Here is a 13,358-nt window from a genome sequence, read left to right on the forward strand (position 1 = left end):
AAGAGGAGAGCGCAAAATATGGTCTGAAGCTCAACATCAAAAAAACAAAGATCATGGCCACTGGGCCCATCACCTCCTGGCAAATAGAAGGGGAAGAAATGGAGGCAGTGAGAGATTTTACTTTCTTGGGCTCCATGATCACTGCAGATGGTGACAGCAGTCACGAAATTAAAAGACGCCTGCTCCTTGGGAGAAAGGCGATGGCAAACCTAGACAGCATCTTAAAAAGCAGAGACATCACCTTGCCAATAAAGGTCCGTATAGTTAAAGCTATGGTTTTCCCAGTAGTGATGTATGGAAGTGAGAGCTGGACCATAAAAAAGGCTGATCGCCGAAGAATTGATGCTTTGGAATTATGGTGCTAGAGGAGACTCTTGAGAGTCCCATGGACTGCAAGAAGATCAAACCTCTCCATTCTTAAGGAAATCAGCCCTGAGTGCTCACTGGAAGGACAGATCCTGAAGCTGAGGCTCCAATACTTTGGCCAGCTCATGAGAAGAGAAGACTCCCTGGAAAAGCCCCTGATGTTGGGAAAGATTGAGGGCACAAGGAGAAGGGGACGACAGAGGATGAGATGGTTGGACAGTGTTCTCGAAGCTACAAACATGAGTCTGACCAAATTGCGGGAGGCAGTGGAAGACAGGAGTGCCTGGCGTGCTCTGGTCCATGGGATCACGAAGAGCTGGACATGACTAAACGACTAAACAACAACAGTAGGATGGTAAATACATTTTCCTGAGACTATGGAGAGCCACTGGGCTCGATTAGTTTGACCATTTCTCTAGGCCACATATTTCAGCTTCTAGAATTATGTCCGCAGACTCTACATGCCTCCCTCTGTTACTAGATAAATGCTTGGGATAACTATTGATTAAACAAAGGGATTTTGATGAGTGATGCTCATCCATTGTAGGGCCTGTGGTAAATTAATAGGTTATATGAATTGGGAACTAAAATAATAGCAAAGCTCTAAAGTCTAATTTTCAGTGGATACCCTCCCCCACAGCTGAAAATACATCTTCATGCAAAGTTAGCATGAATGCAAATAGCTTGTCATTCAAAATACTTATCTTTCTACGACTAGCCAGCAAGAAAGATTGCTTCCTTTTATTCTGAGCAACAGGACAATAGCACCGTACACATCAATAGTAGCAAGTGCTACTGATGAGTAATATGGTAATTGAGGGGTTTTAATTTCCTGAAGGCAGTCACCACCTCCTTCCAAATTCATAAAAAATGAATGGCAAGGGCAGTTTGGTGTGGTTGGCAGCGCATGAAATGTTATAAAGCTGATGTAATTGCAAAGCAAGTGATAAAACTGTCTCGCACAATAAAATACTTTGTATACTTTCAGGTTCAGATGTTGTGATATGCATCAGTCGCTAGCGCTTGGCGTTATTGCTTCTCAGCATCTGTTTGACCTGTCAGTGTCACCAACGCTCTCTAAGCTCCAGTATCAAACAGCCCTTTTTTGTGTGTGTGTGTGTTCTGTCTGTCCTATTGGTTCATTCCCTACAACTTCCCAGCTAACTCTGCAGCTGGCTGTGTCTACCTTTTTCAAATGGTGCCTTGGATCCCCTCAGTGGACTCAAGGAATCCAATGTGTTGATAGAGGCCTAGCTCAGAGGGTGGGTGAAAAGACGACTTTATGAAAGAGGAGGGTTGCTTCAGCGCAATGTGAAGGACCACAGCTGTGTTCAGTTTACTGTGAACTCACTGCAATTCCATGCTAGCTTTATCTTAAATGCATTATGTATCCTGTCCTTTCTTATAAAATACTTATGTTTGATGTTGTTTCTCAAACTAGCTTCAGTCCTGGTGGAGATGGAAACCATTCCCCTGCTTTTTTGCTTTTCTGCTACCACTCTCACCTTCCCCAGAAGCTGATTTCCTGCCCTGATGGTTTCCAAGTATGTGTTGCAAAAGAGATAAATACTTTACACATCTGAAACCCTAAGAAGGAATGTGGAGAGTGGTGGGTGGCAGCTGAAAGGCAGTGGGTGAAAGAAGAGTTAAGCATCCATCTCCCTAGCTATTTCTTTGTTGAAAATGGCCACTGGAGCTATTTTATCCCAGGAGAAGCAGCCAGTGTGATTTTTAATGCATGCATCTGCTTATCATGTGGGGTTTATCTCAGATAAATATGTCTATATTTTGAACCAGTGTTCAGAGAAAATGTACTTTGCTAGTCCTTGGACCTACACTTCCTCATTTTTCGACATGTGATACCACCATTTACACTCTAGGCACAGAGGATGAATAAATTCACAATACAGACCTGTTGCATTAAATAAAATGATGTCAAATGCTAGGGACAGAAAATTGAATGCAGAAAAATGAATGTTTTGGAAACTGTCAAGTATTATAGTTATTAAATAAGATGGTTTAGCCCTTTGTAGTTTCCTCTTACTGTAAAGGTTTGTGGCGAATAACAAAAATTAAGAACACATGCCTTTTATGATGTGGATGTCTGGAATGGAGTGCTGACATCAAATCCTGGTGCCTAAGTGTCTGAGTGTTAACAACACTTAATAGAAAGGTTAGTAAACAAAAAACTTTTGATGCGGTGGGGAAATCTTCTGGTAAGTCCCCACTACACATAAGTATCTAATAATCCCACTACACAAAGTACGGTAGTTAAAGCTAACATCTTAGTTTGAATCAGTTTGGTCAAACTGACTACAATGGGGCTGAGACAGTTTAAATTCAAGAGCATTTGCTGAAGTCAACTGAGCCACATATTAACATTTTAATAAAGTTTCATGTGCCTGATGCACATCAGGCCTATACTTAGGGCATTTGGCATGGATCAAGAGACACAGACCATTGTGTTTCAACTCATTGTATGAAATTTAACTGTGATCAGGAGTCTTTTTGAGGAAGAAACAGACTTATTTTTATTAGGAAATAAGTCCCACTGATTTATCTAAGAAAAGTAGCACCACTTTAATTACTTTTGTAGTTCAAATATGTGGGTACTTAATTGCTGGTTGCCAGGGGAAAACCAGAAAACAAATCAGTCATACAACCTGATCCTGTGCATGTCTACTTGGAAGAAAGTACCACTGATTTCAATGGGACACACTTCCAATTAAGTGTGCATAACATTGTGTCCTAAAAACTGCAATCCCACCTACATTTGCTTGGGAGTAAGCCCCATTAAACTGAGTGATACTTAATTTTGAACAAATTTGCTTAATTTGTTAATACTTAATTTTGAACAAATATGCTTAGGATTGTTCAGTACAACTGAGGGAGGAAATATGGAATGAATAACAGTTTTCTAAGATGCAAAATAACTCGGAGGCAGAAGATGATTTCATCTTTGTCACTGCATTGACAGGATTATTAGCATGTCAGTTTGAACAGAAAACAGGAGATCGATATTTTTTCTAAGCCTTTTCATTGACTTTCTACAAAGCTTCCAGCTAAAATTTAGGAGAAGGTTGCCAAAATGCACTAGGTTTAGAGTTGTCATGTCAGCTGGGAAGGAAATGTTTGGGATTTTCATGGAAATATCAAAGGAGAATTCTGTCACTGTTAAGAGGATGCCACCAGCACAATGACAGGCAAGAGTACATAGGGAACAGTGACTGTCTATCAACAACTGCTTAGTCATGACAAATAAGGAGAATTTTCATGCTCACTACAAATGTACCACTTGCTCAGGTACAAACTACAATTTAGGAACTGTTCAGGGCTTGGTGTTGTTGATGGATGCACAGGTGGTGCTGGTGGCAAGCAGGGATGCCAACAGAATTTCTTGGGCCCTGTAAAATGTATGTGGTTTTGGCCCCCTGCATCTCTCACCTGCTCCCCCTTGCAATCTATTGGCAAGAACTGCTGCTTGCATATCTAAACTTAGACTAGCCCACATCGCAGGGCTGTTGAAAATATAAAAAGTGAAAAGACAATAAACATAACCTTGAGTTCCAGGGAGAATCATCAAGGTACAGTGGTTCTTCGGGTTACATATGTTCAAGTTACAGAAGCTTCAGGTTACAGACTCCGCTAACCCAGAAATATTACCTCAGGTTAAGAACTTTGCTTCAGGATGAGAACAGAAATTGTGCTCCAGCGGCGCGGCGGCAGCAGGAGGCCCCATTAGCTAAAGTGGTGCTTCAGGTTAAGAACAGACCTCCGGAACGAATTAAATTCTTAACCCGAGGTACCACTGTATATCTATATAATATCATTTCAAACGTTTAAATAAATAAATAAATAAATAAATACACACAATAAATTCAGTAAAGCAGCCCACCCTTTGCTTTAACTGCAATGTTTCATAGTTCTGATGTTTATGGCGAAAGGCCAAGACAAAAAAATAGAGAAAGAAAATGCCAACCCTGATAAATATCAACAAGCAAAAAAAAAATATACTCCAAGTATTTACAGGTTCACAACTTTGAACTACCAACTCTACATCTACCCCATCTCACAGGGCTGTTCTGAAGATAAAGTTGGGGGAGGGGAGGCCAATGATTGCAGACTTGAGCTCCTGGAAAAGCTAGATACAAATATACAACAACAACAAGCAACAAATACTCTAAGCATGTGCCGATTCACAGCCCTCAGCAACACAAACACACACAAAAAGATCTTGCCAGCCTTGATAAACAAAAAGTATCCTTGTGTAGCCTCTGTCAACAGCCCTGCTCCAATCTGGAGAAAGGGTGGGGTAAGAAAAACCAACCACCACGAAAAATTGCATGCTGCAAATGAAAAGTGCTGTTTAAGATCAAACAGATGTTGCATTTAATTTATAGTAATTTTTTAAAAAATGGGTGGGTGAGATTCAAGGAAAAGGTTAGGAGCAAAGCACACAAACTGTGAACATTTCCCACCAGGTCTATATTTTTTTTCATTTCTATTCTATTTTATTGCAGTGCCTTTCTAGTAATTAGCATTCAAGGCAATTTACCCACAAAATAGAACAGATCCAAATACAACAATTCTAAAGACCAAAGTGCCCGTGAAACATGAGACGGTTGCACAGTTTGGTGAGGGGTGTGTGGTGGGATTCTTGCCCAAGTCCATAAAACTAAAGCCTTTGCCAGGCTTTCAAATTCCCCCCTTAAAATCAATGGGTGGAGGGAGGGCGAGCGAGGTCACGGCAGCAGTCCCTGCCCACGATGCCTACGCGCTGATTGGCTGCGAATGCGGAATATGCGCGCGTACAACTTGTACCCGAGACGCCACGGAGAAAGTTACGCACGTGCGAGTGTGCGTGCCCGGCTCTGTACATACACAGGAGGACTAATCGGGAAGATTGTGCAACCGAGACAGGGCGAGCAGTCCCGACCCCTTCCAGCCAGTATACGAAGGTCTGAAAAGGAGTGCCTACTACATTAAACGCCGTACATTTAAAGCACATTGCTTCTCCCAAAGGACCCTGGAAACTCTACTTTTGCACTTCGTAGAGCTACCATTCCCAGCACCCTTGGCAAACTATATTTCCCAGGAATATTGAGGCGGGGGCAGCGGAGGCATCTGCTTCAGATGTACGATGTTTTAGCAGCCCTTCCCCAGGGGGCTTGCAGTTTGCCACCCCCCCTTCCGAGGTATGCGTTGCTCCAGCCTCTGGGCATGTTTGAGGATGTGAACTGAAAATGTGAAAAAATTTTTTTTTAAATTTAATTCTAAATGTGAAAATGTAAAAAAATGTGAACCCAGAAAATGTGAAACTTCACTATTTGCCTTCTGTGCGTGCGTGGAAGGTAGTTGGTTGTGCTTCCTTTGCACGCGATATTTTTCTTTCACTCGAGCAAACGGATAACTCAAAGCTTTGCCTTATTTAATCCAAGCGGGGTGACTTTATGCGCGAAACAGGGACACGTTACATTGATGATGGGACAAAATTAATACAGCGGCAATTACGATTTGCGAATTCTGTTAACTGTTGCATCGGGAAGACAAAACAGAGATGAGGCAGGCTGGATAAAATTTATTTGTCGCTGCTTCAGTTCGTTATTCAAAAGAATGTCTTGAAAATGTATGACTTCTTAATTTTTTTTTTTACATAAATAAATGAAAGATCGAACTCTGTCACACCGACCGTGGGCATTTAAAGGAGGCAACGTTTAAATTGGCACGATGCACTCGAATGTTTCATTCAATTTTATATTTATGGTACGACCGCTAGTAAATGCTGCGAGTTCCCTTACGCAAGCAATAGGGTATAAAAAATAATAAAAAAGTAACCCTCGCACTTCCGCAGCGAGCAGGGTTCGAACCTGCGCGGGGAGACCCCATTGGATTTCAAGTCCAACGCCTTAACCACTCGGCCATCGCTGCTACATAGAAACGAGAGGCAAACAGAGCTATTTACCAGAACAGGAAATGGCATCTGCTGCTTACCTTCGCTTGCCAATCAAAGTTAAAGCGCCCAACCAGAAAACGGCGTTTCTCCGCTCCTCCAATCCAGACCGGGGAAAGGCGGGCTCGCACAAAAGCTGCGGCGCTTCTTAGAAAACAGGATCCAGCCGAGCAATGGCGTCTCTCCGGAGGCGCCGAAGAGGCAGCACCGCGAAAGATGTCATCCCTTTTCTGCTCCCTGTAGTGCTGTTTCCGGAGACCCACAATCCTCCCCTCAGATGAACAACTCTTCCCCAGCTTCATAGGGCGTTTTGGCTCTCTCCCCCGCCAAAACAGTCCCGTTGCCCCAATATAATTCATGTCGTTGAACGTAGTTCATAATTTAAACTCGGTTCAAAAGGCTGGCAGAAAAGCTCCCCCCCCCCCCCCCCCGCCCCAGACAGAGATATAGGAGAAAGCGCCTGAGGTAAGAAAGATTTAGCTGCCACACTGACTGGAAGTCTCCCAAGTTCTCCACAGACCTCCACCTCAGAGCCGTGGTGAGGTGACAGGAATCGTAATCTGTGTGGAAGAATAAACGGGCTTTCGTGACAGATAACAGATATCAACACAAGTGACATCTATAAAACATAGGAAGTTGCCACCCAATGCTATACCCACATTGTCACGATATGGCTCTCAAATGCCCTCTTTTGTCAGGCAGCCTGCCCATCTCCACCCTGGCACACAGGGCTGGATTTAGAGGAAGAGAGGCCCTAGGCTACTCCACTTGTGAGGCCCCTCTCCATCCCCCACCCTCACAACCAGAAGAAAATGGAAGAGTATTATAAACAAAACTGAGTGAAGCCAAGGATGATGATGGGTATTTAAAATGCTACAATTCACAATTTCTCCTTTAAAGGACATAAGATATTGTTAAATACCATGGTGATTTTTAAAAATGCATAAAATTAACACTGAAAAACTTATGCAATAACTGAACTTTGTAAACCTCTGAGGCCTGGGCAGGCCAGGTTGTCCTCTTATATACCTGCTGGGATTTACAAGGCGTCTGACCCGCACCTGAATCTCATAGATCTCCTGTAGCTGCTTCTGATTAGTTATCATTTAACTCTTGGGGGAAATAATTAGCATTACACATCATGTGCATGGAAGTTGCCAAACCAATTAACCAACTAGAAGGATTACTGTTAATAGCGCCAGGCTTCCTATAACTTGATATTGCTGGATAGTTTTGATGAACTGCAAAAGCATTTTTAGTTTGCTTTCCGTTGCCACCCTGGAACTTTTCCTTATTAGTGCCACTTTGTTTTGTATGATTCCTTGCAAATGAAGGAAAACAACTTTTCTGCTAGTATATGTTGCTAATATAGTTTCGGTTACTGAGGAGAAACAAGATTGTACAAAAACAAGATTGGATGCAGGCCTGGCCAGGACATAGGCATCCTGACTGTTACAAAGGTGACCTGCGTGCTTGCTTGCTTGATTAACAGCTGTTGGGAACTTCAAGGTCTCTGCTGTCCCTTCTTATGGTCTTTGTACTGGACCTGGAGACTCCAATAGAGAGCATTCCATGTCAAGAAGGAGGGCAAGTGGGCACTCTATCAAATGACAGGGCAGGAGTTACACGGAGCAGGGCCTTTTCATTGGTGGTGCCCATTGTAAACCTTGCTCTTCCCAGACCTGCTCTCTTTTGGCCTGTATTTTGGAGCTTTATAATTTAGGAAGACTCTGGAAGAACTGGTTGACAAGTCTTATCAGTTGCTGACATATGAGCAGATTTTATTTGCTGCTATTCTGTGCTTCTGGTGCACCAGGGTTTACACCAGCGTAATATAGTTGGCCAGGATGCCAGAAGGAATACAATTTACAAGCTTTCTCCATTATCTGCACAGCAGGGGGTGTTCAGTCAACAGTGCAAAGGCTGAGCTGAAGCATTCCCTGCTGGTTACCTGCTTTCAGCAATAGGTATTGCTGTTTGGTAGTACCCAATTGGTTAGCTGTCAGATTCTGGAGCTCCCTATTGGTGGCTCTTAGGTAACTCACAAAATACAGAGTCCATTCATAAAACACAGTGTTCATTCATAAAGCAGTAACATAAATCTCCATTGCTACATATTGGGTGTATATTTCAGCAGATGAACGTACAAGTTTAAGGCCATGGTGTAGTGTAGTGTTTATGCGACTGTGAATAAAAGGTGGCTGGGCTCATTGTCTCAGGGTTTTGGGGGGAAGAGGTGACAAAACTGATTTCCAATAAGTCCCCCCCCCTTATTTCCAGAACAAGTTCTTGAGTCTGTACTCTGAATGGTGACACCAGGGACCTAGAAGGTGCAGGGCTTGTAAGTCCAACCCCTGCACAGTCTTATCAGGGCTGACCTTAAGGCAATTGGAGCAATTGGGCCAAATTGGACCCCGTGGCCCGCAGACTTTGGCTGTGAACTAGGGCCCTACAAAAATAAATAAATCAAGTTGTGCCCCACTGCTTCAAATTGGGCCCCACTGGCTAGCCCTGAGTCTAATAGTTGCTGGGCCTGAGTTGCCCTGCCCTCACATGAAGTCTTGGGTTTTCAATTTTGGGAGAGGGGAGACTGCGGCTCTGGGGAGCGGGCAGGCTGGCGAGGCCCCCTAGTTTTAGAGGCCCAAGTTGTCCTGCCCTCACATGAAGTCTTGGGTTTTCAATTTTGGGAGAGGGGAGACTGCAGCACTGGGGAGAGGGCAGGCTGGTGAGGCCCCCTAGATTTAGAACCAATTGTTCCATTCCATGACTGAGAAAAATCCAACAAAACAGCTGTGTTGATCTGTACCAAAAAAGCATTCATTGGCACCCTAGTGGCTGATTGGTTTATTATGGCATGACCTATTGTAGAAAATAGCTTATGTCAACAGATTCCTGTTGTGCTCTGAGAAAATGTTGAATTTATATGAACAAAGTTTCAATGAACAAAGAATTGGTCCCTTCTCATTGACAGTCACCTTTCTTGAGACCCTCATTCACCATGACAGCAAAGAATTTGCCACTCTGGAAGTGGAACATGGATATCATGTCCCTGAAGGCCTTGTCAACAAACTTCTCTTTTTCAGGTCAGCTATTTCGACCTCAAGGGAACAAACTTGTTCCCTGAGAGCATATTCCTGGAATACCTGCCAAGCTTGCAGACAGGTATATGTGTGATATAATAAACTAGATATTCTGACTTTCCACCTTCACAACTGTTTATGATTTTTGAGCATGTTTACTTTGAAAGTTAGGGGAGAAGTTTGATGGCCCTGACCTCCTTACTAAATGTTTCTTCAGCTGGTGATACAGACATCCTTGTGGAGCTCCAAGGCCAGCACTTCCATGAGGTGAGCTGAAGCAATTTGACTCCCACCCTACCATTGCGCCACTTCTGGCTGCATTGTCCCACAGCTTTGCCTGCATCACCGCCACCACAGAACCCTTACCCTCACTGCTAACATTGCACCCTCACTGCTGCATCATTGAGGAAGTGCAGGTGCAGCTGTGGGAGAGGGTGCAGTTGAGGTAGCAGGCCAGGTGGTAGTGCAGGTGAAATGGTGGGGACAGAGAGGGGGTCACCACCACAAGTCTGTTTTACTTTTGTACCCCTAATTAGCTTACCCCCAACTTCTGCTTTTCCTTGTACAGGTGCTTAATGTTTTTATCTTGACACTTTGGACTCAGTTACATTAGAAAAAAAGCAAAGCAGTTTAAATGCGTTATAACACTGTGACACCAGATGGCACTATAGCATTCAGTCTTTCAGCAACATGATTTCCCATTGTAAAGAGGTTTACAACGCGTTTTCCTGAAACTTTTTTTGATGTGTCTAGGTCCAGCCTTTGACACTGGGGTTGAAATGATTTGTCAGATGGGGCTCCCTGCATATTCACTGAATATTTGCTGATCATTCTCATTGAAGCTTGTTTTGCTGGCACCCATGTTGTTGTTGTTTAGTCGTGTCCGACTCTTCGTGATCCCATGGAGCAGAGCATGCCAGGCACTCCTGTCTTCCACTGCCTCCCGCAGTTTGGTCAAACTCATGCTGGTAGCTTCGAGAACACTATCCAACCATTTCGTCCTCTGTCATCCCCTTCTCCTTGTGTGCTCCATCTTTCTCAACATCAGGGTCTTTTCCAGGGAGTCTTCTCTTCTCATGAGCTGGCCAAAGTATTGAAGTCTCAGCTTCAGGATCTGTCCTTCCAGTGAGCACTCAGGGCTGATTTCCTTAAGAATGGATAGGTTTGATCTTCTTGCAGTCCATGAGACTCTCAAGAGTCTCCTCCAGCACCATAATTCAAAAGCATCAATTCTTCGTCCATCAGCTCTCACTATGGTCCAGCTCTCACTTCCATACATCACTACTGGGAAAACCATAGCTTTAACTATACGGACCTTTATTGGCAAGGTGATGTCTCTGCTTTTTAAGATGCTGTCTAGGTTTGTCATTGCTTTTCTCCCAAGAAGCAGGCGTCTTTTAATTTCGTGGCTGCTGTCACCATCTGCAGTGATCATGGAGCCCAAGAAAGTAAAATCTCTCACTGCCTCCATTTCTTCCCCTTCTATTTGCCAGGAGGTGATGGGACCAGTGGCCATGATCTTTGTTTTTTTGATGCTGAGCTTCAAACCATATTTTGTGCTCTCCTCTTTCACCCTCATTAAAAGGTTCTTTAATTCCTCCTCACTTTCTGCCATCAATGTTGTGCCATCTGCATATCTGAGGTTGTTGATATTTCTTCTGGCAATCTTAATTCCGGCTAGGGATTCATCCAGCCCAGCCTTTCACATGATGAATTCTGCATATAAGTTAAATAAGCAGGGAGACAATATACAGCCTTGTCGTACTCCTTTCCCAATTTTGAACCAATCAGTTGTTCCATATCCAGTTCTAACTGTAGCTTCTTGTCCCACATAGAGATTTCTCAGGAGACAGATGAGGTGACCAGGCACTCCCATTTCTTTAAGAACTTGCCATAGTTTGCTGTGGTCGACACAGTCAAAGGCTTTTGCACAGTCAATGAAGCAGAAGTAGAAGTAGATGGCACCCATAGTATTTTCTAATTTCTTTACATAATTTTGAAGCAGGTAGAGTCAGAGCATTTTCTCTACTTTGAGAGTGGATTTGTGACTGTTAGTGGAGGAAAGAATTAGAATACTCCATCCAGTTGTATATTCCATCATGGAAATGTTTTTAAACTCACATGCAGATTTTCATTATTATTCTCTACTGTGGTCAGAAAGCTTACAAAAATAGCTTCCTTAACATTGAACACTGTGCTGCTTTTAGATATATGCTCCATTTTTTTTTAATAGAAAACAATTACAGCTTATTCTGCTATGTAATTGCTTTAAGTCCATTGGAAAAAATAAAGTGCTTTGGTTCCTATGGTCCTTGAAGAAAAAAAAGAAAAAAAAGTTCTGCAGACTGTAGCATAAAGATGAATTATTTTAGTGCTAGGGTGCCCTCAAGTGTTCTTTGTTCAAATTGCAGATATTTTCCTGTACCTGAGTGCACACTCCACTGAAATATATTGCACCCATACTTGGTTTATCTGCAGTTCTTGTTCCAGGAAATACTTGCTTGCAAGCTTCCTTCAATGCACAGAACTCCATACTTGGATCAGAATGCTTAGCTGCATGGACCTATCTCTACGTCAGCCATTGCAGACCTTCTGCACAAATACAGATTCAATCTAACCATACTGCATTGCTTTCAATGGAAAATATTCACTACAAAAATGCACATGCCCTTGAAATTCATGCAGCACAGAATAATAGTATCTGAACTTGAATATGCAGATAGATACACATGCACTTTATGTCTGCTGTTCTTGATGTCGCTGTGGAAAGCTGCTTCTGCATGTAGATATTTTTAGAACAGGGATGAGGAGTTTGCAGTCTGCGGAGCCAGTAGTTAGAGATGATGGAAGTTGTAGCTGAACAGCTTCAGGGTACAGGTAGGGAAAAGATTCTTTGTTCTTGCCATAGTTGGATGAGAACTAGGAAGTGTGGATAAAGGGGAGAAGGTGAAGAGCAAAAAGAGGACACATTTCTTCAATTTTGCCCTGCTGTTTTTCTCCTCCACTTCCTATCTTTTTCCCCAAGTTCACATTTGTTTTCCAATATAATAGATTTCACTTTTATCCATAACAGTATAGCATAGTATAATAGTATGGGTGCCCTCAGGCTGAATAAAAGAAATTCTACACCACAATATTCTGAATTCCACTTGCCTTCAGAAGCATGTCTAAAAGCCTAAAGGAAGAATGTCTACAAAGCATGTCTGTAAACTGCTTTGAAGGTTGTTGTTTTTTTACAGTCAAGTGGTATATAATTTTTATTAAATAATTACATGAATGCATTTATATGGTGATAAATGGGTGGAGAATGCTTTTTGTATAGTTTAATGAACTACAGCACTTAGAATGAGACATGAACTGAACTATTAGTTGAACCTTGATGCTAAACAGGTTAAAACGCATTATCAGTATATAATTCCCAACCATTTAATGGATGGTTTATCTGCAAAGAGACAGAAACACCCATTATTCTCAATATTAATTATGGATCTCTTTAATGTTTCATTTTACTAGCTTTTAAGCATGTTATTAGGGACACGGGTGGCGCTGTGGTCTGAACCACAGAGCCTAGGGCTTGCCAATCAGAAGGTCAGCGGTTCGAATCCCCGTGATGGGGTGAGCTGCCGTTGTTAGGTCGCAGCTTCTGCCCACCTAGCAGTTCAAAAGCACGTCAAAGTGCAAGTAGATAAATAGGTACCACTCCAGCGGGAAGGTAAACAGCATTTCTGTGTGCTGCTCTGGTTTGCCAGAAGCTGCTTAGTCATGCTGGCCACATGACCCGGAAGCTGTCTGCGGACAAACGTCGGCTCCCTTGGCCAGTAAAGCAAGATGAGTGGTGCAACCCCCGAGTCATCCGCGACTGGAGCTAACGGTCAGGGGTACCTTTACCTTTAAGAGTATTATTACAGTGGTACCTCTGGATGTGAACGGGATCTGTTCCGGAGCCCCGTTCGCATCCTGAA

The 13,358-nt window shown here is 42.9% G+C and overlaps 1 long non-coding RNA gene across 1 annotated transcript; it reads left to right on the plus strand.

The window, feature by feature from the left end:
- Positions 1-6,341: 6,341 nt before the first annotated feature.
- Positions 6,342-9,528, plus strand: LOC308477029. Its single transcript, XR_013986349.1, has 2 exons — positions 6,342-7,177; positions 9,288-9,528. It is a non-coding gene; the product is annotated as an uncharacterized lncRNA (long non-coding RNA).
- Positions 9,529-13,358: the final 3,830 nt, after the last annotated feature.

Source organism: Podarcis pityusensis (genome assembly GCF_964106645.2).
Source record: "Podarcis pityusensis genome assembly, chromosome: 5".
In the NCBI taxonomy this organism is placed as follows: Eukaryota; Metazoa; Chordata; class Lepidosauria; order Squamata; family Lacertidae; genus Podarcis; species Podarcis pityusensis.